At 38.5% G+C, this 26,295-nt stretch overlaps 1 long non-coding RNA gene across 1 annotated transcript; it reads left to right on the top strand.

The window, feature by feature from the left end:
• Positions 1–7,489: 7,489 nt before the first annotated feature.
• Positions 7,490–25,485, top strand: LOC119878797. Its single transcript, XR_005387161.1, has 3 exons — positions 7,490–7,624; positions 11,269–11,680; positions 25,380–25,485. It is a non-coding gene; the product is annotated as an uncharacterized LOC119878797 (long non-coding RNA).
• Positions 25,486–26,295: the final 810 nt, after the last annotated feature.

Here is a 26,295-nt window from a genome sequence, read left to right on the forward strand (position 1 = left end):
CCACCCAGATGCCTCTCTTTTTTATGATTTTAAAGCCTCTTGGTTTGATATAAATGCAGCTATTCCTGCTTTTTTCCCCCATTACCATTTTCTTGAAATATCTCTTCCTTTCCCTTTAGTTGCAGTCTATGTGTGTCTTTGAGGCTAAAATATTAGGTCTTTTCTTCTTTCTCTTTTAAATTCATTTAGCTATTCTGTCTGTCTTGGTTGGAGAATTATTTACATTTAAAGTAGCTATTGATAGATCAGGACTTATTTTTGCCCTTTAAAAACTTGCTTTTGGGATGCTGGGTGGTCTGTGGTTGAGCATATGTCTTTGGCTCAGGGCGTGACCCTAGGGTCCTGTGATCGAGTCTTGCATCTGGCTCCCCATGGGAGCCTCCTTTTCCCCTCTGCCATGTCTCTCCCTCTCTCTCCATGTCTAAATGTTTTCTAGTTGCTTTGGAGATGTATTGTTCCATGTTTTCTTTTTGTTTTAATGTATTTTGGTACTAGTATCCTTTGCCTTCTTTGTCCTGTTCTTTTGTGTGATTGCTACAGTTTTTTTCCTTTGTGGTTTTCATGGGCTTACATAAAACATCTTAAAATCACAAACCCTATTTTAAGCTGATAACAACTTTACTTCCTGAAATTCCTAAAGTTGATACTTCTACTTCTTTCTCCCTCTCATCTTCTCCCTCTCATATTTAGGTAATTTCTTATTTTAACTTTTAAACTAGAGTTGTAAGTGAATGATGTACCACCATCACCATATTATAGAATCTAACCTTAACTGTTTACTATTACCAGTGAGTTTTATACTTTCTTTTTTTAAACTTTATTTGTTTATTCATGAGAGACACAGAGAGAGAGAGGCAGAAACATAGACAGAGAGGTAGGCTCCATGCAGGGAGCCTGATGTGGGACTTGATCCCGGGACTCCAGGATCATGCCCTGGACCACAAAGGCAGACGCTCAACCACTGAGCCACCCAGGCATCCCTATACTTTCTTTTTATATTTTTATAAGGCTTATGTTTTACTTTTACTCAGAATTCCCTTAATTCCCTTAGTGTTTCTTAGAAGGCAGGTGTAGTGGTAATGAACTCCCTCATCTTTTGTTTGGAAAAGTCTTTATTTCTCCTATTTCTAAAGGACAGCTCTGCTGGGTATAGAATTCTTAATTATTCTTCAATATTTTGAATATGTCATCCATTTTGTCCTGCCCTAAAAAGTCTTTTGTAGAAATCTGCTTATAGTCATAGAAGTTCCCGTGTATGTACTTTTCTCTTTTTTCCTTAATGCTTTTGAAATGGTTTCTTTGGGCTTTGACAATTTAATTGATCCTTTTTGGTACAGCTTTTTTTTCAAATCAGCCTATTTCAGGTACAGCCTTTTTCAAAGTCAGCCTATTTCAAGTCTTTTGAGCCTTATGGTTCTGTATGTTCATTTCTCTTCCCAGGTTTGGGAAATGTTTAACCACTATTGCTTTCAGTTTGCTTCTGCCCTTTCTCATTCTCTTTTCCTGGAATTCCCATTGTATTTATGAGTCCCTTAGGATTTTTTCACTCTTTCTTATTTTATCTTTTTGTTTCTCTGACTGGATAATTTTTCTATGTCTTATATTTTTAGGTCACTAATTCTTTCCTTCTGCATGGCTAAGTGTACTTTTGAAATTCTATTAACTACTTCAGCTCAATTACTATTTTTTTTAACTCTAGGATTTCTCTTTATTTCTGGGTTTGTTGTTTTTTTTCTGGTTGCTATTTCTTTGTCAAACTTCTTGTTGTTTTCATGGATTATTTTCCTAATTTCATTTAATTGTCTATATGTTATTGTAGTTACCTAAAGTTAAGAAAATTATTATAAATCTGATAGTTCCTAGATCTTCATTTTTTTTAGGGTCAGTTTTTAGAACTTTATTAGATTCCTTTTTTTTTAAGATTTTTTTATTTATTCATGAGAGAGAGAGAGAGAGAGATGCAGAGACACAAGCAGACTGCATGCAAGGAGCCTGATGCGGGACTTGAACCTGGGAATCCAGGATCACACCCTGAGCCAAAGGCAGGTGCCCAACCACTGAGCCACACAGGCGTCCCTATTAGTTTCCTTTGATGGTCTCATATTTACTTGGATTTGTTATCTTTGATTTCTTACATTGGTATCTGCACACTTGAATAATTTGGCTCCTCTTCTAGACTCTATAGATTTGCTTTGGCAGAGATAGATCTTCAATAGTCACCTCAGTTTAGGTCACTGGGCAGGTGGTTCCCGCTATTATGGTCTAGTTTTTGGCAAGGCAACTTTCCAAGCTCTAAGTTTGGGTATAGGGAAAGAGGTGGAAATCTGTAGGATGCCCCCCCCCCCCAGTTGCATGAATTTTCCATCTGGCTTACTAGATGGTCTGGACTGGGTACTATATTTAGTAGACAGGGCTGTAAATTCATTTCCCTTCACTAACAGGGGAGGACCCAGTGTCCGCATGGCTCATTTGAGGGTACCTGAATCAACACAAGAGTGTGCACTGAATTTCTTGGTCATCTGCTCTGCAGATGTAGAAAGCCATGGGCTGTTCTCTCTTTTTCAAGTGCAGCTAGAAGCAGAGCTTTTGGATGGCCTGTACAGCAGCTCCCCATGTGGTCTTGTTAGGTTCCCAGGTCACAAAAGCTGAAGGCTATATTAATATAATTGGGGCCATGAATTAGTTTCTCTGCCCAGGAGCAGTGGGAGGGGCACCTTTAAAGGCAATAAAGCTCTTTGTGTGTTATCTTATCCTGACCTGTGTCCCAAGTTCCCTGGCCAAATATGAGCCACTGGCTTTGTTCTGCTCACTGTTGTATATGCCTGTCTGTCTCTTGGCTACAGTATTGCTGGCTTTTTGTAGCTCCCTTTTTTCACCAGCCCTTCTGGTCAGGTGGGGCTGGGAGATGCTATCCTCAGTGGTGGGGCTGTTTTAGTTCCCTTTTCTGAATGGGATGGAGAGGTGCTGCTCCAGGCTTCTCTGCTTTTCTGTCTTTTGACTCAGTAAGAGCCAGAAGCTACTCTCTACCTTGGCTATGAGTTAATTCCTCTGCCTAGGTACAGCAGGCCACCCCTCGACACCTGGTACTGGCTTTGCTCTAGACAGTTAGCTCTGCCTTTCTGCTTATTGGCTTACACATTGTTGGTTACAGAGCTTCCAGATATCCTTGCCAGCCCTTCTGGTCAGATGGGGCCTGGGAGCCACAGTGGGTGTGGCTGTGTTTCAGGTTACTTGCTTGGGTGGGGTTGGGAGGGGTGCCTCCTGGCCTTGCTCACATGTTCCCCAAACGAGTTTTTCTTATGGGTGAGGCCATGATGCACCCTCAGCCTTCGCTGTGAATTAATTCCCCTGCCTGGGTGCAGCAGGGGAATTTTTCATACCCTGTACTGGCTTTGCCTCGGGGACTGTCCGAACCACCCACACACCTCTTGGTTGGAGTATTGCTGAGCTATACAGCTTTTAGGTTTTCTTGTCAGTGCCCTCTGGCAAGATGGACCAGAAGACAGTTTCCCCAGCAAATGGAGCTACAACTCCTTGCTTGGATACAGTTTCTAGAGTCAGCAAAACTTGTATGAGAACCCAAAACAAGCAGATATGTACTCCAGTGAGTTCTCTGGTCACAGTTTGTCCCAGACTTGGTTCTGGTGATGAGCAAAGCTGCTGGTTGGAGCCACTACTTGGATTACTAATCACTTGGGGAGTTGTAGTCATGAATTGCATCTGCCAAGATCTGTGTGTTGGTTATTGCAAGCCTCACAGTTTCCCCTGCAATTCTCATGGCACGAGACCAGAGTAGGGGCTCTCATGAAGTAATCTGCAGTGGTGGTGGTGCTGATTGTCCCCTTGAGTTCTCTTCTTTTGGGGGGAACTGGAGGTTCAGGGAAGACCTTTCCATGTGGTGTTGCTCCTGTCTGGGAGAAAGATAAAGTAGTCAGAATGGAGTTGCTTCTCTTACGCTTCTAATACAGTCTATCTTGGTCTCTGTGATGCAGGGGATGTTTCAGGATCATCTCTATTCTAGGATTTTCTCAGCTGTGTCTTGTTCATCAGTAGTTGTTTTTCTGAAGGGGAATAAAGCAGAAATGACCTATGTCAGCATCTTGGTGATGCCACTGTCTCTTAAATTTTCAGAGTTAGCAAGAATCTAAATTTATCTTCTTTGGGATACACACATACACACACATACATACATACACTATATATTTTGGGCTATATATACACACATACATAAATTGTGATATATGTATACACATATTTCCATATATGTATATATGGAAATATAAATTAACTCAGGCTCATCAGGATCTCATTATATTTGGATTGTGAAATTTCATTAATGAGTACATGTTTAATGGTAGTCATGACTATATTTGATTAGGTTAGTTTAAACAGATAGCTTCATATCTTAAGATCAACTGATTAGTAGCCTTAGTTACATTGGCAAAACTCCTTTGCCATGTAACATAACTTAATAATGTTATAACAGCAGGGGTTGGAGAGCATGAGGGCTATATTACAAATCTGCTTACTGTAATTTAATCACTGGTCCCTGTGATTCCTCTCATATACAAAATGCATTCAACTTTTCCCATGATTTCCAAGGACCTCACTCCATTATAGCCACAATAAAAAGCCCAAATCTTCAATTAAATCTAGTCTCTCTGTAAGTCTAGAAATCATCACGCACATTATCAGGTAAATGTAGTATATCTCCTAGACACAATTCCTTCCATCTGTTGACCTGTGAAATTAACTATAGAAGTTATCTGCTTCCAAAATTCTTAACATATAATCATAAGATTGACATCAGGATAACACCTGACATTTTAGTTAAAAAGGAGAGGGAGAATGGAAGGTAGAAAAAGAAGTCATTGGTTCAAAGCAGTTTTGAAATGTAGCTGGAAAAACTTGAGCTGGAGTTCTTTAATTTGGTTGTTAGATATGGGTTCTTACTTCTGTTGTCTGGACTCTTGGTTCCACCTTCTGAGTCATTCTCCCTTTTGCATGAAAAGTAGTATGTGTTTTCTTAGCAGTAACTAGAAACCCTAATCTGCAACCATCTTCCTTTTTTAGCTACTTCCTACCATTTTTAGCTCTCTTCCTGTGTTTCTACCATTCCATCAATATACCAGTGTTACCAGTACCTACAATCTGCTGATCATACCAACACTTCAGTGTCTCTCATCCTTTCATATCTGACTTCCCTTCTTAGGCAGTTTAAATTCCATTGCTTCATATTGGAATTACTGCCTTACGTCGACTTCAACTCCTTGTTGTCCTTTGATAGTCACTAAAGCACTAACAGATTTTCATAAAAAGGTTTATTTATTCATTCATGAGAGACACAAAGAGACAGAGAGAGAGAGGGAGAGACAGGCTCCCTGCAGGGAGCCTGATGTGGGACCGATCTGGGTCTCCAGGATCACACTCTGGGCTGAAGGCAAGTGCTAAATGCTGAGCCACCTGAGCGCCAAGCACTAACAGATTAACTGTGCCTCTCAGCCCCTCAGCTGCCAGCTGAATGTGGCTGGGGAAGAAAACAAAGCCAGTGTGTCCTGTCCTCACTGTATATGGATGATCACCTGCCTTAATTTTTGTCCTTTGTACTTCCGAGGACTCATTGTATTTCTCTACTCCATTCACTCACCCATTTACCTCAGGGGTATAGCACATTTTTCTCCTGTCTTTAATATCCATCTTCAGCGTTCATGTCCCCTAGCCTCAGCTGATTGATCTTATATCTTATTTCACTGAGAAAATAGGAACAATCAGAAAGATTTTAGTAAGCTCCAACAAGCCTTCAACCTATCTACAACTCTCTTTTCTCCTTTATCCTGGATAAACTGTCCATGCTCCCAGCAATTGTCAACCCCTTTCTCCTGTAAGTAGAACCCCCATGCCTGCCTGACATGACTCCAGAGACTTTATTCTGCTTTATTAATTTTTCAGTATGGAAAGCACAACTCTGGTTTTTATTTCTTTCAGATCAGATAGGATCCATTTTTTCCTCAAATGTATCCTTTAATGTACTTAGAGAAGTATAACAAGGTGATTTCAGTTGAGCTTTACGATTCTAAACTATATGAATACTCCGGAGAGCCATCCTAGGAGTCACATTTGTTTTTTCAGGCTCCAAATGTGACTTTGAAGCAGATAGCTGTGGTTGGTTTTTGAAGCAATTAGTCGTGACCATTTTGATTGGGTATGGAACTCTAGAAGTAACCTTTCGGCTGAATTTGAGCAACAGGCTCCACCTAGGGATCATACTCCCAACACAACTGAAGGTAATAAGCAAGGAGAGGCTTTTGTTCACCCTTGGTCAGGCCTGTTAAGAGAAAGTAAGCATTTAAAGCTCTATGTTACTGCAACAAATAGTGTGACAAATAGCTAAATAGTGTCAATTACGTTTATGTTGTTAGTGTGAAATGACTCCTTTAAGGGTGGTGGGGAGGGAGTATAGATATGCTTTTGGCTGAATTCACTTAAATTATTAACTTTTTGCATGATTTTCAACCTGGAGGTAGATACTAGTTTAGTTTTCATAAGAGCAAATTTGACTCATCATATTTATTGATTTTTGATTGTATAGTCTTAATTTTAGTCAGACACAGAGCTTAGTACAAGGTTAAGAGGCAGGTGCCTCAACTCAGTCGGCTAACTTACAATTTGTATTTGTATCTCAATAGGGCATTTTATGTTCATTCTGAAGAAAGCAGAAGCTTGTCACAAGTTGCCAAACTCCAGAGCCCAACGTTTAGCCAGGCAGGACCTGGATGTATAACTTTCCTTCTGGTAAATACTAAAAACTGTGGTCAGGTACCCCAGCAACCCGGTGGTTGCAGGTGTACTTCTGCACTGTTAGACTTTATGATTTGCCCTTGGTTTGCCTTTAAAAATAGGTACTGTTATATTTATACAATTAGCATTTTACTTAGAAGCACATTATCAGTATTTGTTGTGTTCTTTCTTTAGATGAAAGAGACTCTTTCCCTCCAACAGTGGATTATAATTTAATTAACTCTGCCTCCTCTGTTCTAGATGGAACTCCTTGAGAAAGGCTCCCAGGGTCCTGGAGCCAGAGTATGCACCTCAGCAGATAAGCTCTCGCATATGAGCAGCAATGATTACTGCAAGAAATAAAGGCGTCCATTGTAGCTAATTATTAATCAACGGTTGACTGAGTGGAAGAGCCTATAAGTTAAATATTTAGTCTATGCAACAAATCATTTCCATTCCTTGTGTTTGTTCTTTTTCAGGTTTTATGACCATGGTCTGTCAGTGGGAGCAGCTGAGCTACAGCTACATGTGGAAGATTCCAACGACTCTACAGTACTCTGGAGAGTATTGTGTAACCAGGGCAACCAGTGGTCACAGGCCACTATTCAGCTTGGACGCCTTACTCAGCCCTTCCATTTGTCACTAGATAAAGTCAGTCTTGGCATTTATGATGGAGTCTCAGCTATTGATGACATTAGATTTGAAAATTGTACCCTTTCTCTTCCTGCAGAGAGCTGTGAAGAGCCGGACTTTTTCTGGTGTCGACGCAGCAAGGCTTGCATAGAAAAACTTCTGTTATGTGATTTGGTAGATGATTGTGGTGATCATACTGATGAGGTTGACTGTGGTAAGTGCTTTGTTGTTGTTATTATTATTAATTATTATTATTATTTTGGTCCATCGTATTTTTACAGTGGAGATCTTGATTTGTTCACTGTTTTCTAGCCAATCAAGGCAAAGACAGGAAGCATTGTTCCAGAGTTGATGACCGTGATGAGTGGTTGATTAATCAGGTTACCGATATTTGTTATGTGGACTTATTAACTAGATACTATAGATAAAGTGCTAACCACAATGACTGAGTTTCAGATCTCATGGAATTTACAGTCTAATTGAGAAGTAGATATTATTCAAATATTGTTTTAAAAATACAAACTGGAAGCTTTGATGGGAGATACGGAGAGGAGTGCAGTGACTTTATAATAATGGTATTAAACTTTCTAAAGGAGATGACTTAGCTGAGATCTGAAAATAAAAAAGTCAAAGCATATATATGCAAAAGCCCTGATATGTGACCGTGTAGCAGATGGAGGCCAGCCAGTGCGGTAGGAGCGAGGAGGTGAAGGAGAGATAGGGTGCAGTATAAGGACAGAAATGTGAAGGAGGCCAGATTTGCAGATATTTATAGTCTATATTAGGAAAGTTTTTCTCCATTTGAGGGTTTTTAAGAAGGAAAGTGGTATAATAAAATTGGCATATTAAAACATGTCAGTGTAGATACAGAGTGATAAGTGGATTGGAGGAGAGTGGATTTGGGAGACCCATCAGGAGGCCATTGCGATAATCCACTGAGGAGGGGTGGGCAGCCTGTATCACAGCGGCAGTGATGGAGATGGAGGGACTGATGTTTGGGGAAATACTTAGGAGGGACATTTGATGATGTTTTGGCTATAGGGAGCAGGGAGTGCTGTGTCAAAAGTAAGTCTTGAGTTTCTGGTTTAAATTACCAGAAAGTTTATGGTATCTGATGATTGTATACATTTTATAATTTAATAAACCTAGCACCAGGTAGTGCCCATTGCACTTGCTCCTGAAAATGAATCAGAAGCTTATAGCTGTTTTTTACTTCAATTACAAAATCAATCAGAAAAAGAATTTGCATCTTTCTTTGTCCAGAAATAGCAACAATTCTTAAAATTCAAGCTATATGCCTATTACATTGAGAGGCTAATTATAAACCAAAGTGAAGCCATAAAATGCTTGGTGCATCATAGGAAACACTGCATTAAGAAACTTCCATATAAATTATTGTACAGCATGCTGCATATATGTGATCTTTGATACAGTCAGGTGGATTGAAGTCAGAATTACCATGCATCTCATTACACAACTAATTCTTTGAGTGGATATAAATAAAGTTGATAATTTAGACAATTGCTAACATAAGAAGTGTAACTTGTCCCCAAGGTAATTTATTTTTGTGGCTTTAGAAAGCTTTTTCATCTTTCTGAAGCTCTCCGAAGCCCACTCCTCAAAAAAAAAAAAAAAAAAAGCAAATTATCCTTAAAACTACTATTAACTTAGATGGAGTTATGTCAGTACAACTATAATAATCAAAATACTACTTGTGACTAAATATTAGTGAAAGAGAACAGTAGTGGTATCAGAGTGTCAGTTTCTCTCGCAGCTTTCCATATAAATGTGTTCCTGGATTCCATAGAAAGCATTAGGCATCCAGAAATCTATGTTTTATTTCCTAAATCTTCCTACGTTTAGAGATAGGGTTTTTTATTTGAAGGTGGAGCTACGTGCATTCCCTTTCAAAATAGAGATTGAACATACAGTCAATATGAAGACAGGCAATATCAAAATCTGTTGGCTTTAGTGCCAGTTTTATGTCAAAAAACTTAGCAGCTTGACATTCTCCTTCTGCTCCACAGCCAAAGATTGACACCCGGAGAGTATGCTGTGGGTCCCCAGTTCACGTCACAGCTGGGCTTGATTAGTCACAAGTGAGGAAATATCAAACAAAAGCTCATCTCCCATTTGACATTTACTCACTGGGCTCCCATCATTAGTTCTAAGCTCCTGTTCCGTGGTTTTCAAAGACAGATGATTTGTTCTAGCCCGGCTGCATTTATCCACATTTGCTTACATTTATTGTTTCAGAATATTTATTCCCCTTTGGCACCAAGTGCATTTACTAAGATGAATAGTGAAAGGACAGCTGACATTTATATGTTTAAAAAATATTAACTTCGGTGAATGAAGCTAAAATGTAAAACTATGCATTAATTCTAACTCCTGTTCCTTCTACCCAAATAATGCTAAATGTTTTTATTCTAAAAACAAATCCTTGTTGTCAACAAAATGTTCACATCCTGAAAATGACTACATTACTATATTCTGGAAATTGTGGTAGATAAGCTAGGTGACGAGGGGCTAGTCAATCCTTTATAAGTGCTTTGAATTCTTCTAGTGCCTGGAAGGAGTTTTAAGCTTAAAAGCTCCAGCTCAAAGGAGCTGCAATCCAGTGAGAAGAAAAGACTGCCTCTCAGGAGATGCTGCCAAGAGCCCGCAGCACAACAGGAGGCATAAATAGAGAAGGAGAGAGGAGTGAGGTGTTTAAGGCAAGTGGGGAAGGTGGTGTATGCTAAGAAAAGGCTGGCCAGGGACAAACAGGAAGTTAATTTAACTTGGGAAAGGTAAAGCTTGAAAGAAGAGCTTAGATTTCAGTTTGGATTAAATGAGCATGTATGTACAGGAAGAAAATGATAAATTGCCATGGAAGGCAGAAGAATGGTCTTTCTGGCACTGATGGAGGGAAATGTGGAATTGGGGCAAGATGAAACCAAAGGGAGGAGTTTTTCAGCCTGAGGTCTGGAAAATGCTGGCATCAGGATCATGTTGATACTTGTTAAAAATATGGATTGCTCGGTCCCCCATGTCTAACCAGGTAGTGCTGGTATGGAGCTTCGCCATGGAGCAAGCAATTATGCTGTACACATCAGGTGATTCTGAAAGATTGGACTCTATTAAAGTATGACTCTTCAGTTCTGCATGTTAGAATCGCCAAGGGAGATAATGAATTATCTTGATGTTCAACCGCACTATTTGTGGCAGTTCAGTCAACATCTCCGGGGGGGCTAGGGGGGCTCAGTTGGTTCAGCATCCAACTCTTGATTTCGGCTCAGGTCATAATCTCAGGGTTGTGAGACTGAGCCCCTGTAGGGCTCTGTGCTCAGTGGAGAGCCTGCTTGAGATTATCTCTCCCTCTGTCCCCTGACCCCCCTTTTCTCTCTCTAAAATAAATAAATCTTTTTTTTTAAATAAATAAATCTTTAAAAAAATAAATCAACATCCCTGAAGATAAGTTCTGGAACTTCATGTTTTTTGTTTTGTTTTGATTTTTAACATTCACTGGTGATTGGGACATTTGGCTAAGGTTGAAATCGACTGAGCCAGAAGTTTATAGTATTGAGTCAGCCATGGTGCCCTCATCATTTGCATAAAGTTATAGTGTTGGAAATGGTGAAGGATGGGTATAAAAGGCATTTGGAAAATAATGGCTGAAGTAATGCCCCCCCCAGTCTATAAAATATTATTACTTGATATAAATCTAGGATTTATTCACTTTTTAAAAACTTTTAGTGTCGCATTTAAAAAACATTAAAATCATTAACCTTGGCAGGAGCCAAATATCAACAAGTATTCTTAATCATGTTTTTTGTCCTTAATTATTTTTTTGTTGTTATTTCATGCCAATTTCAGTACCTGAGTTCCAATGTAACTTTGAAAATGGAATCTGTAACTGGGAACAAGATACAGAAGACGACGTTGATTGGACCAGGAAGCACGGTCCAACTTCAACACTTAATACAGGGCCAATGAAGGCTCATACCTTGGGCACAGCTAAAGGACACTATCTCTACATAGAATCTTCGGAGCCACAGGTTTTCCAAAACAGAGCTACTTTCCTCAGCCCTGTCCTCAATGCCACCGATGCAGGGGGCTGCACCTTCAGCTTATATTACCACATGTTTGGAAAGCATATTTATAGGCTGGCCATCTACCAGAGAGTTTGGAGTAACACAAGAGACAGCTGCTGTGGCAGATATTTGGGAATCAAGGCAACAGATGGATGAGGCAACGCCTCAATCTTTCCAGCAGGAAGCCTTTTCAGGTATAGATAATGGCTTTCGTAATGTGTATTTAAGATGCATTCAGAATGTCTAAGGAATATGAAAGATCACTATATCCTTGAATTAAAAGCCAGTGGAATTTGGTCAGAGTTATTTGGAAGTACATTTATCATGCAATTAAGGTTGTGCCAAAGCATGTTAAGTTGCTTTCCTCTTTGACTCCCCCCAATAATCTGTGATTAAAATTTTTTTTTAATTTTTATTTATTTATGATAGTCACACAGAGAGAGAGAGAGAGAGAGAGGCAGAGACACAGGCAGAGGGAGAAGCAGGCCCGATGTGGGATTCGATCCTGGGTCTCCAGGATCGCGCCCTGGGCCAAAGGCAGGCGCCAAACCGCTGCGCCACCCAGGGATCCCTGTGATTAAAATTTCTAAAAGTGGACACATGGCATTGGCAGCAGCTACAGGTCCCTCTGACTTTAAGTCATTTTTCTCTTGAAATAAAAAATCTGGAGGGAAAAAGAGTTTTGCGCAATATATGGTACTCTGCCAAATGTTCAGGTTCTAAAATCTGTGATTTTTAAATATTCCATCAGACTTTTCCACCTTTTATAGGTAAGCAGCAGAAATTCGAGAAGGGTGCATGCTGTGTTGGAGAATCACACAGCTACTCTGGGGCAGAGCCAGAGGTCTAGCTAGGTCTCCTCACTCGTGCTGAAATATTCTTTACTGTGATTCTCACCTACCTTCTCCTAAAAGGAAAACTTGGGGGCAGCCCGGATAGCTCAGCGGTTTAGCGCTGCCTTCAGCCCAGGGGCTGATCTGGAGTCCCGAGATCGAGTCCCACCTCAGGCTCCCCGTGAGGAGCCTACTTCTCCCTCTGCCTGTGTCTCTGCCTCTCTCTCTCTCTCCTCTCTGTGTTTCTCATGAATAAATGAATAAAATCTTAAAAAAATAAATAAAAGGAAAACTTGGAATGGTGGGTTTAAATGCTTACGTGGCTTTTAAGATTTTATGAAGGCAATTTCTATTATCTCTTGGATTCCCTTAGCAATTCCCTGAAGTGGGTAAGTCAGGATCTTTTTTATCAGTTTTACAAATATGAATAAAACATTTGGAGAGGTTGTTATTTATATCTGGCCAAATAGATGGTGCACAGCAGGATGGGGGGGGCTTGGAATGGAATCTGCAGTTTCCAATTAATTCACATTCATTCCCTTTCTAATATATCATACAGCCTGTCATGTGTAGGAGGGTCGAATATTCTTTTTCTCTTTGCTCCAATAGATCTAGATGTAATATACAGGGAGGAACTCCTTACCACTCCTGGCTAAACTTTTTTTTTTTACATGTACTGAATTTCTCTGTTCCCTTATTTAAAGCGCTGTTTCAACCTAAATATCTTGAGAGCCATGATAGAGGGGCGTCTGGGTGGCTGCATCAGTTAAGCATCTGCCTTGGGCTCGGGCCATGATCTCAGGTCCTGGGATCCAGCCCTGCATTGGGCTCCCGCTCACTAAGAAGCCTGCTTCTGCCTCTGCCTGCCACTCCTCTTGCTTATGCTCTCTTTCTCTGTGTCAGATAAATAAATAAAAGCTTTTTAAAAAGCCATCATAGATATACGTTGTATATGACTCACTAAAGAATACATTGAAATGGGTGATTTGTCCAGATAGACACAGGCGGAAATTATGAGAACTAGTCTGCTATATGTAGAGTGTTATTTTGCTGTTCAGCCATGTGGCAGGTGCATGTAATCACAAGAAATGAAATGGAAGGAAGGTTCTTCGACTTTTATTTAATAATGGATCACCCACTTCAAATTTAATCAGATGAATTGTAAGTTGGGTCAAACTAGTATCCTTCTGATATTTACTCAAGAGTTGGTTGCCAGGAGAAAATCACCTTGGCAAGGGAGCTGTTTCACATTCAGATGAACAGAGAACTAACCAAGGAATCCTTTAGTTATGAATCAAAAATATAGAAATTGGTGTGTGGAACCAATTTTGGGTTATACATGCAGTACTCTGTTTTTATCCAATGGTTCTTCTAGGCTTTATTTTTTTCCAATGACATTCAGGCTTGAGAAGGTAAAATCAGATTGTGCTTGTGGTGTAGTTAAGATAATAAAAATTGGGTCCAATTTCAGCGACCAGAGATATTCCTTCATTGAATAATAAGTATACAGAGTTGTGGTGAGAGCAGAAATAACCAAGATTTTACTTAGCTGTGATATTGTAGGTGAAATTAGCTAGTGTCAGTCCAGCAGGTAATGTGCTCATTAAATGTTTGTTTAAAAGAAAAATCCAAGGATTTTTCAGGAGCTATGTATGTATATATAGTTGACACACAAGGTTACATTAGCTTCAGGTGTACAACATAGTGATTCAACAAGACTATATATATATATATATATATATATATATATATATATATATATGTTTTTTATAAATATAAATATATATATATATATTTTTTAAGACCATATATTATACTATGTTCACCACAAGTGTAGCTACGGCCTGTCCTGACACACTGCTCTTACACCATCTTTAACTGTATTCTTCACGCTGGGCATTCATTCTTATGGCCTACTCATTCAATAACTAGAAGTCTATATCTCACACTTCCCTTCACCATTTTGCCCAACACCCCACACTCCTCTCCTGTGACAACCACCAGTTAGTGGTCCGGATTTATGCATCTCATTTTGCTTTTTGTTTGTTTACTCATTTTTAAAAACTTCCACTTAAGTATTTGTCTGAGGTATTTCACTTCACACGATACCCTCTAGGTTAATCCATGTTTTCTCAAATGGCACACCTCCTCCTTTTTATGGCTATATGATATTCCGTGTGTGTGTGTATGTATATACATAATACTTTCTAATCCATTTGTCTATTGATGGGCATTTAGTTTGCTTCCATATCTTGACTATCACAAATAATGCTGTGGTAAACATATGGGTGCATACATCTTTTCAAATTAGTGTTTTTGTGTTTTGGGGGTAAATAATAGTGCATTATTGGATCATAAGATATTTCTACTTTTAAGCTTTTGAGCAACCTCCATACTCTTTCCACAGTGGCTGCTCCTCTTGCATTCCCACCAACAGTGCAAGAGGGTTCCTTTTTCTATATGTCCTGCTAAAACTTTTTGTATCTTGTATTTTTGGTTTTAGCCATTCTGACAGGTTTATAGTGATATCTCATTGTGGTTCTAATTTGCGTTTCCCTGATAATTAGTGATGTTGAACATATTTTCATGTGTCTGTTGGCCATCTATATGTATTTGGAGAAATGTATGTATGTCATTTGCCCATTTTTTAATTGGATTGTTTGGCTTTTTTAGTATTAAGTTGTATAAATTCCTTATATATTTTGGATATTAATACTTTATTACATATATCATTTGTAAATATCTTCTCCCATTCAGTAGGTTGTCATTTTGTTTTGTTGATAATTATATTTGCTGTGTAAAAGCTTTTTATTTTGACGTAGTCCCAATAGTTTATTTTTGATGTTGTTTCCTTGCCTCAGCAGACATATCTAGAAAAATAGTGCTATGGCTGATGCCAGGGAAATTACTGCCTGTGCTCTCTTCTAGGGTTTTTATGGTTTCAGGTCTTATGTTGAGTTCTTTAATCCATTTTGAGTTTGTGTGTGGTGTTAAAAAGTGGTCTAATTTCCTTCTTTTTCATGTAGCTATCCAATTTTCACAGCACCATTTATCGAAGGACTATCTTTTCTCCATTGCATATTCTTGCCTCTTTATTCATAGATTAATTGACCATTTAATCCTATGTTTGTTTCTGAACTCTCTCTTTTGTTCTTTTGATTTATGTGTTGATTTTTTGTACCAGTACCATAGTTTTTTTATTAGTACAGTTTTGCAATATATCTTGAAATCTGGAACCATGACACTTTTAGCTTTTGTTATTCGCTCTCAAGATTGTGTTGGCTATTCAGTCTTTTGTGGTTTCCTACAAAGTTCAGTATTATTTGTTGTAGTTCTTTGAAAAATACTTGGGATTTTTCTAGTTCCGTAGACATGTTAAATTGTTTATTGGAGCTTTATTTTGATTCTTGAGGTAGGCTGATATCCCTATATATTTCTCTCTTAGAACTGCTTTTGCAGCCTTCCCAAAATTTTGGACCATTGTGTTGTCATTTATATTTGTGTCTATGCATTTTGTTATTTCTCCTTTAATTACCCTGTTGACTGTTTGGTAGTATGTTGTTGAGTCTCCATATATTTGTGACATTTTCACTTATTTCTTGTGATTTATTTCTAGCTTTATAGCATATGATCAAGATATTTATAATTGCCATATCCTCTTATGGATTAATCCCTTTATTATTTTGTAATGACCATCTTTGTCTCTTGCTACTCTCTTTGTTTTAAAGTCTGTCCTGTCTAAGTATTGCCATCCTGGACTGTTTTGTTGTTGTTGTTTTTGTTGTTGTTGTTGTTGTTGTTGTTGTTTTGCTTTTCCTTATATGGTGAATTCTTTTTAATCCTTCATTTTCAATCTTTATGAGTCTTTAGGTCTGAAGTGAGACTCCTGTTGGCATCTTTAGATGGATATTGTTTTTCTTTTCTTTAATATTTTACTTATTCATGAGAGATAAACAGATAGAGGCAGAGACATAGATGGAGAAGCAGGCTTGCTGTGGGGAGCCTGATCCAGGACTCGAACCCAAAACCCAGAGATCATGACCTGAGCCAAAGGCAGATGCTCAGCCACTGAGCCACCAACGTGACCCCAATGGATATTGTTTTTCTTATCCATTCTGCCACCCTTTTATCTTTTGATTAGAGCTGTTAGACCATTTACATTTTTTTTCATTTTTTTAACCCTTTATTTTTTATTTTTTAATAATAAATTTATTTTTTATTGGTGTTCAATTTACCAACATACAGAATAACACACAGTGCTCATCCCGTCAAGTACCCCCCTCAGTGCCCATCACCCATTCACCCCCCACCCCCGACCCTCCTCCCCTTCCATCACCCCCAGTTCGTTTCCCAGAGTTAGGAGTCTTTATGTTCTGTCTCCCTTTCTGATATTTCCCACACATTTCTTCTCCCTTCCTTTATATTCCCTTTCACTATTATTTATATTCCCCAAATGAATGAGAACATACAATGTTTGTCCTTCTCCGATTGACTTACTTCACTTAGCATAATACCCTCCAGTTCCATCCACGTTGAAGCAAATGGTGGGTATTTGTCGTTTCTAATGCCTGAGTAATATTCCATTCTATACATAAACCACATCTTCTTTATCCATTCATCTTTCAATGGACACCGAGGCTCCTTCCACAGTTTGGCTATTGTGGACATTGCTGCTAGAAACATCGGGGTGCAGGTGTCCTGGCCTTTCATTGCATCTGTACCCTTGGGGTAAATCCCCAGCAGTGCAATTGCTGGGTCGTAGGGGCAGGTCTATTTTTAACTCTTTGAGGAAACCTCCACACAGTTTCCCAGAGTGGCTGCACCAGTTCACATTCCCACCAACAGTATAAGAGGGTTCCCTTTTCTCCACATCCTCTCCAACATTTGTGGTTTCCTGCCTTGTTAATTTTCCTCATCGTCACTGGTGTGAGGTGGTATCTCATTGTGGTTTTGATTTGTATTTCCCTAATGGCAAGTGATGCCGAGCATTCTCTCATGTGCATGTTGGCCATGTCTTTGGTAGCATGGCAGGATACAAAATCAATGCCCAGAAATCAATGGCATTTCTATACACTAACAATGAGACTGAAGAAAGAGAAATTAAGGAGTCAATCCCATTTACAATTGCACCCAAAAGCATAAGATACCTAGGAATAAACCTAACCAAAGAGATAAAGGATCTATACCCTAAAAACTATAGAACACTTCTGAAAGAAATTGAGGAAGACACAAAGAGATGGAACAATATTCCATTCTCATGGATTGGTAGAAATAATATTATGAAAATGTCAATGTTACCGAGGGCAATTTACACATTTAACGCAATCCCTAACAAAATACCATGGACTTTCTTCAGAGAGTTAGAACAAATTATTTTAAGATGTGTGTGGAATCAGAAAAGACCCTGAATAGCCAGGGGAATTTAAAAAAAGAAAACCATAGCTGGGGGCATCACAGTGTCAGATTTCAGGTTGTACTACAAAGCTGTGGTCATCAAGACAGTGTGGTACTGGCACAAAAACAGACACATAGATCAATGGAACAGAATAGGGAACCTAGAAGTGGACCCTGAACTTTATGGTCAACTAATATTCGATAAAGGAGGAAAGACTATCCACTGGAAGGAAGGCAGTCTCTTCAATAAATGGTGCTAGGAAAAGTGGACATCCACATGCAGAAGAATGAAACTAGACCACTCTCTTGCACCAGACACAAAGATAAACTCAAAATGGATGAAAGATCTAAATGGGAGACAAGAGTCCATCAAAATCCTAGAGGAGAACACAGGCAACACCCTTTTTGAACTCAGCCACAGTAACTTCTTGCAAGATACATCCACGAAGGCAAAAGAAACGAAAGCAAAAATGAACTGTTGGGATTTCATCAAGATAAGAAGTTTTGCACAGCAAAGGATACAGTCAACAAAACTAAAAGACAACCTACAGAATGGGAGAAGATATTTGCAAATGACATATCAGATAAAGGGCTAGTTTCCAAGATCTATAAAGAACTTATTCAACTCAACAGCAAAGAAACAAACAATCCAATCATGAAATGGGCAAAAGACATGAACAGAAATCTCACAGAGGAAGACATAGACATGGCCAAGATCACTTTTTAATAATAAAATAATTTTATGTCATGGTTATAACTGCATTCAGAAGTTAATTAAAAATTCATTTTCATGGTATAATTTTTAAATATGCTTTTCCTTTCACTATATTAAAATGAAAAAAAAAGTAGTTTTATTCTGTTTCCTGCACAGATGTGTTAGACAAATCTAGAGGAGACATCAAAGAGCTTTCTGGCCTGAAAGATTGCAGAGATGGCCTTGGCTAGGCACATAATTTGTTAGGTTAGGCATGTGTTTTTGGAGCATCTACTCTGTGAGAAGAGAAAACTTAATCACACATGGAACCAGCATACGCAGAATTGATGTGTAATGCCTCGGGGAAAGTGTTATTTGCTGAAAGAGAGGTCCATTGGGAGGCTCAGGTAACTTACCAAGTCTTCAGGTCTATCTTGGATGTGTATGTCTTTAATAATACTTGAAGGGGGGAACCCTGGGTAGCGCAGCAGTTTGGCACCTGCCTTTGGCCCAGGTCGCGATCCTGGAGACCCGGGATCGAGTCCCATGTCGGGCTCCTGGTGCATGGAGCCTGCTTCTCCCTCTGCCTGTGTCTCTGCCTCTCTCTCTCTCTCTGTGACTATCATAAATAAATAAAAAAAAAGAAAAACAGAGGACCTTTCCATTTAAAAAAAATAATACTTGAAGGGAGTCTTTACTTTTGGATGTTACTGGATAATACAAATGAACGAAGATAATACTATGGATAAAGACCACATACTGACTCTTTTTAAGAATTTAACTATTTTTATTTCTAAAAAAATCTTTCCTTTTACCACAAAAGACGAAATTCATTTTTATTGTAGGAAAATGTTTAAATATAGGTAGAAAAGGTAAACCACATCAATGCTGCTTACACCCTCATGATAAAAACATTGTGTGTGTCTTTACAATCTACCACGTTGCTTTCAATTAATACAATAAATAAAAGCAACACTGTTTTCAATTAATTTGCTCATTTTTATATATAATTTTTAAACACCTATTCACCAATATTTTGTTTGGGCCAATAGTATTCCATCAAATGGATGTACCACCATTCACTAATTCAGTTCCTCACTATTGATTTAGGAGTTGCTTTCGATTGTACACAAATTTAAAGAGTCTTTACTGAACAGTATAGAGGTTTGCACACATTGCAAATTATATCCTAAGAGTAAAAGAAAATACAGAGTAGAATTTTTAATTGATATTCATTTTTAAACCATTTGATTGATGATTTTATTGTTTTAAATTTTTATTTATTTATGATAGGCACACAGTGAGAGAGAGAGGCAGAGGCACAGGCAGAGGGAGAAGCAGGCTCCATGCACCGGGAGCCCGACGTGGGACTTGATCCCGGGTCTCCAGGATCGCGCCCTGGACCAAAGGCAGGCGCTAAACCGCTGCGCCACCCAGGGATCCCTGATTTATGATTTTAAATTACTCTTCAATAATGTACCTTTTTTTCACAAGCAATACATGACTGTGTCTGTTTTTCTGTATGCTTCCCAAACACTGTCTAATTATTTTTTTCATTGTTTCAGTCTGAAAATATGGTTAAAGTAGGAGGTAACTGTATATTTTCTCCAATTCTTTAATGCTAAGCAGGTTGATCAAGTTCGTGTGCATGTGTGCCTTGTGTAGTTATATTTCTGTGTGTATCTATATTTCCTATTTGTGCTTTTTGCTTGGTTTTCAGTGTGTAATGCTTATTATTCTTCTTACTGACTTAATCTTTTAAAGCATCGAGGTATTTTTTTATTTGTTGTGAAAGTTGCAAAGATTTTCCCCAAGTTTTATTGACCTTTTATTAGTTTTTCATGTTTTCACCCTTCCTAGTTTTTAGGTTGTGCATAGTTATGTCTGCCAGGGTGCCCTTTATAGTTTATCTTTTTGTTATTTTTTCCAGAATGATATTTTTCATTAGGTTTATTGACACATGAATGACATATAACATGTAAATTTAAGGTGTACAATGTGATTACATTGTGAAATGATTACTACAGGAAGGTTGATTAACACATTCATCATGTCACAGCTACCTTTTTTTTTAGAGAATGTGGTGAGGACATTTAAGATCTACTCTCTTAGGAGCTTTCATATATACAATACATTACTGTTAACTGTAGTCACCATCCTGTGTATTTTACCCCTAGTAGTTATTTATCTTGTAACCATTTCCTCCATCTCTCCACGCCCTTCTCCCAGGTGACACCTTTTTATTGTCTATTTTTATGAGTTTGATTTTATAAATTCCACATGTAAGTGAGATCATACAGCATTTATCTTTCTCTGTCTGACTTATTTCTCTTAGCATAATGACTTCAAGATACATCCATGTGGTTCCAAATGGCAGGATTTCTTTTTTTTTTAAGATTTTATTTATTTATTTGATAGACCACAAATGGGGGCGGGGAGGGCAGAGAGAAAGGGAGAAGAAAGCTTCCCGCTGAGCAAGGAGCCTGATGTGGGGCTTGATCCCAGTACCCTGGGATTGTGACCTGAGCCAAAAGCAGATAGATGCTTAACCAAATGAGCCACCCAGGTGCCCCAAGATTTTTTCTTTTTTTAGTATTCCTGTGTGCCCACACCTGTATTTGTATATATGTCGGTATTATGCACCATACTTTCTTAGTCCATTCATCTGTCAGTGGAGACTTAGGGTTCTTTATATGTCTTGGCTATTGTGAACCATGCTGCAGTGAACATAGGGATGCAGGCATCTCTTAAAGATACTAATTTCATTTCCTTTAGGTATATATACCCAGAAGTGGGGTTGGTAGATCATATAGAGTATTTAATTTTTTGAGAATCTGTATTAAATTTTTTGAGAATCCTTCATACTGTTTTCATACCTACTGCACCAATTTGCATTCCCACTGACAGCGCAGAAGTATTTCCTTTTCTCCATTTCCTTTCCAACATATGTTGTCTTCTTGATGATAGTCATTCTCACAAGTGTGAGGTGATATCTTTTTGTGTTTTTGATTTGTATTTCTTGGTAATTACTGATGTTAAGCACAACTTCATGTACCTCTTGGACATGTGGATATCTTCTTTGGAAAAATATCAGCTCAGGTCCTTCGCCCCTTTTTTAATTGAATTATTTGGGGTTTTCTTTGTTTTTTTAAGTATCGAGTTGTAGAAGTTCCTTAAATATTTTGGAAATTAATGCCTTATCAGACATATGGTCTACACGTATTTTCTCCTATTCTTTGTGTCACCATTATTATTCTGTTATTAAGTATTTTGTTAATAATTTCTTTTGCTGTAAAGATAACTTTTTTAGTTTGATGTAGAGCCACTTGTTTATTTTTGCTTTGTTGCTTGTGCTTTTGGTGTTCTATGCAAAAACTCATTACCAAGACCAACATCAAGGAGTTTTTAACCCTATATTTTCTTCCAGAAGTTTTAATTATATTACATATGGGCTTTATTTTTGTCATGTTGCATTTTATGAAATGCTTTTATTATGCTTTTGCTATGAGGATTCTGTGATTTTTATCCAACGATATATTAATGTATCATGTTTATTGACTTGTGTTTGTTGAGCCTTCTTTGCATCCTAGGGATAAATCCCATCTTTGTGGCATACCATCCTTTTAATGTGCTAACTTTATTAACTAGTATTTTGTTGTGAATTTTTGCATTTATGTTCATCGGGCTATTGGGCCTTTAGTATCTATATGCCTTTTGTATCTGGATAGTGGAGGTCTTATAAAGTGAATTTGGGAGTATTCCCTCTTCTTCAATTTTTTGGAAGGATTTCAGAAGGATTGGCTTTGATTCTTTAAATTCACCAGTGTTTGGTAGAATCCATGAGTAAAACTATCTTGTCCTGGACTTTTTTGTGTTGGGAGGTTTTTGATTACTGATTCAATGGCTTTTCTCATATTTATTCTGCTCAGATATTGTTTTTTTTCTTGCTTCAGTCTTGTTAGGTTGTATGTTTCTAGAAATGTACAATTTCTTCTAGATTATCCAATTCATTGATATATAATTGCTTATCGTAGTCTCTTCTGATATATATATATATATATATATATATATATATATATATATGATTTTATTTATTCATTCATGAGAGCCAGAGAGAGAGGGAGAGGCAGAGACACAGGCAGAGGGAGAAGCAGGCTCCATGCAGGGAACCTGATGTGGGACTCGATCCCTGGTCTCCAGGATCAGGCCCTGGGCCAAAGGCAGGTGCTAAACTGCTAAGCCACCCAGGCTGCCCTCTTCTGATATTTTGGAATGATGTTTCAATTGTAATATCCCTCTTTTATTGATAATTTTATTCATTTGAGTCTTTTCTCTTTTTCTTGGTTAGCCTAGTGAAAGCCTTGTCAATTTTGTGTAGTTTTTTAAAAAAAACTAATTCTTTAAAAAAATTTTTTTATTTTTGTTAGTCTTTTGTTTTATTCTTCTGTGTTTCATTTTTTTCTATTCTAATCCTAATTATTTTTTCTTCTGTTACCATTGACCTTAGTTTAAGCTCCTTGAGTTGTAAAGTTTGATTGTTTATGTGAGATATTTCTTTGTTTAATGTAGGTGTTTATGATTGTAAACTTTCCTCTTAGAACAGCTTTTAATGCATTCCATAAATTTTGGCATGTTATATTTCCATTTTCATTTATATCAAGATTTTTTAATTTCTCCTTTGATCCATAGTTTGTTCAGTAGTGTGTTTTGATTTCTATGTTTGTGAATTTCCCAACTTTCCTCTTCTTATTGGTATCTATATAGTGGTCAGAAAAGACATGTGATATAATTTTAATTTTCTTGAATTTGTTAAGACTTTTTTGTGTCTAAACATATGATCTGTCCTGGAACATGTTCTGTCTGCACTTGAGAAGGATGTGTATTCTGCTGCTGTTGGGTGGAATGTTCTATATATGTCTGTTACGTCTATTTGATCTATAGTGTTTTTCACATATCACTATCTAGTGTTGAATAACAATATATGATCATATAGTCATATGTTATATGCAATCATGTGTATATACAGTCAGATAACACTGTAGTGCTCTTTCCTTATTGATTTTCTGTCTGAGTAATCCATCAATTATTGGGTATGGAATATTAAAACCCTTCTTATTGTATTGTTGTTTATTTCTCCATGCAGCTCTGTTATTATTTGCTTTATATATTTGGATGTTCTGATGTTGGATGCATACATATTTGCAATTATTATGGCTTGTTTGTGAACTAATCCTTTTATCATTATACAGTGACATTCCTTGTCTCTTGTGACTATTTGAAACTTACTCTATTTCTGATAGAAGTATAGCCATTCCTCCTCTCTTTTGGTTACCATTTGTATGGAATGTTTTCTATCCCTTCACTTTCAATCTATGTGTGTCTTTAAAACTATAGTGAATCTCTTGTAGACAGCATATTGTTGGATCTAGTTTCCTGTTTTTTTTTTTTTTTAACCATCCCAGCCTCTCTAGGTTTTTGGATTGGAGAATTTCATCCACCAATGTTAAAGTAATTATTGATAGGTAGGGCCTTCCTATGGCCATTTTGTTAATTGTATTCTTTTCTTTTTTAACTTTTGTTAATTGTTTTTTTCTGACTGTTTTGTAATTCCTATATTCTCTTCTTTGTCCCTTGCTGTCTTATTTTTCTGATTTGATGACCCTTTGTGGTGGTGTGCTTTGATTCTTCTATCTCAATACTTTGCTCATCTACTACAGGGTTTTTCTTTGTTAGTGCCATGAGGCTTATGTACCCTATCTTATAGTTTCAGCATTCTCTTTTAAACCAATAATAGTTCACTGTGGGGCTTGGATGGGTCAGATGGAAGTAACTGAGGGCAGGAGGGGCTTACTGTTAGGGTCTCTAATTTGGTGAGGCTTCTGTCTCTTCTCTGAGATAGGAGTACTCCTGGCTGAGCTCTTTGGTTAGGTGAGCCTGCTGACTCAGCTTGGCATTCAGATTGGGCTGCTTGCTGGCTGGCTCCCTGGTTGAGTGGCTTTGTATTGGCTTCATGGTCAGGTGGAGCCATTAGCTGGATCAGCATTCACCTCTGGTGGGCTGGAGTCACAGGCAGAGTGGTGCTACTAGTTTTTACTTTGCTTATGAGTGGGGCTGCAGGCTGGGTCTGCAATTGGCCCTGGTAGGGTGAGAGTACAGGCTGTGCCCCCAATCCAGATGTGCCTCTGGCATGACTCGGCATTCAGGTAAAGTCTCTTTGGGATTAGGGGGGACCTCAGGCTGTGCTCAGCAATCAGGCAAGGCTGTGGGCTGGGTTCTAGTGCTGGACAGGGCCATTGGCTATGCTCTGTGTCCTGTATGTTGAGCTCCAAGGATATCCATGGTCACTATTGAGGTGTCCTGAATAAGAAGGGCTGTAGTCTCTGCTCAACAATTGAACAGAGCTATTGGGTTGGCTCTTTGTCTAGGTGAGGTCATAGCCTGGGCTGTGTGACCTCTCATAGATCATTGATTAGGCTCCTAGGTGAGGCAGTGTACCACACTGGGTGGGTTTGCTGACTTCCTTCCCTGTGTGAGCAGGCTGTAAGATGGCTCTGTCTATAGAGACCTTTGTTTTTTTGTTTGTTTGTTTTTGTTTTTTAAAGATTTTATTTATTTATTCATTAAAGACACACGGAGAGAGGCAGAGACACAGGCAGAGGGAGAAGCAGGCTCCATGCAGAGATCCCGACGTGGGACTCGATCCCGGGTCTCTGGGATCGCGCCCCGGGCCAAAGGCAGGCGCTAAACCTCTGCGCCACCCAGGGATCCCCGAGTTTATGTTTTATTCATTGTTGGTTCTTCTGAGCCTAGACACAGTGCCTAAAAAGCAGGCATTCCATTGCTAAACATTGAGCTGCATCAGAGTAGAAGCCAATGGGACCTAATCCTGTGGAGGCATCTTTCTGTCCAAACTCTGATGCCCACAGTAAGTCTAAGGAGGTCATATTTTCTTTTTCACCTATTTCCCTCTAGGCAAGACCTTCATTTTCCAGGATGCACTGTGTAGCTGTGTATGTCTTGAAATCTGAACAGTATCTATCTCTCTACTATGAAATAAAAGGCAAGTCTCAACTTAAGACACATCCTATAACTTGTAATACTATCTAATTAATAAAATGTGTTTCAATTCTGATTAAAATTTATCTTGAGTGCCAGAAATACTCATAAAAGCATATCTAAAAGCTACGAGGAAATAAGGTAATGTAATTATTCAACAATAACTTAAGAAGTACATTACCATGTCACTTGGAGCTCCCATCTAATGCTCTGGTTGAGACAGATACACACACACACAGAGTTTTATTTTTTATTTATTTTTAATTTTTTAAAAATTTATTTATGATAGTCACACACAGAGAGAGAGAGAGGCAGAGACATAGGCAGAGGGAGAAGCAGGCTCCATGCACCAGGAGCCCAACGTGGGATTCAATCCCGGGTCTCCAGGATTGTGCCCTGGGCCAAAGGCAGGCACCAAACCGCTGCACCACCCAGGGATCCCCCCCACACACTGTTTTAGAGACTTTCAGGCAAAATGGTGATATGAATATGTGGACATAATCACCCACATGAAACTATGAAAAAGCCTATATTTGACTTGGGAAAAGGACACGCTAGGAACCATATAGATGTACCAGAGAGCAGGCATGATTTCTGGTCATTTTGATGTAAATATGCCAGATTAAATGAAAGGCAACCACACCACAGTGACAGGGAAGTGAGAGGGAAAAAAACTGTCTAAGATAAATAAGAATGAGGTTCCAGCAGAACCTACATCACACTCACTGCCTGTGTGGAGACAGTGATGGTAGTGTATGTCTGGACTCTAGCAGCATCTCTGGGAAGACTAAGGTAGCAGACACCTTCGTGAGCAGCCTTCCTAGGCTTGTGT

Source organism: Canis lupus, unplaced genomic scaffold, assembly GCF_011100685.1.
Source record: "Canis lupus familiaris isolate Mischka breed German Shepherd unplaced genomic scaffold, alternate assembly UU_Cfam_GSD_1.0 chrUn_S1924H2123, whole genome shotgun sequence".
NCBI classification, from domain to species: Eukaryota; Metazoa; Chordata; class Mammalia; order Carnivora; family Canidae; genus Canis; species Canis lupus.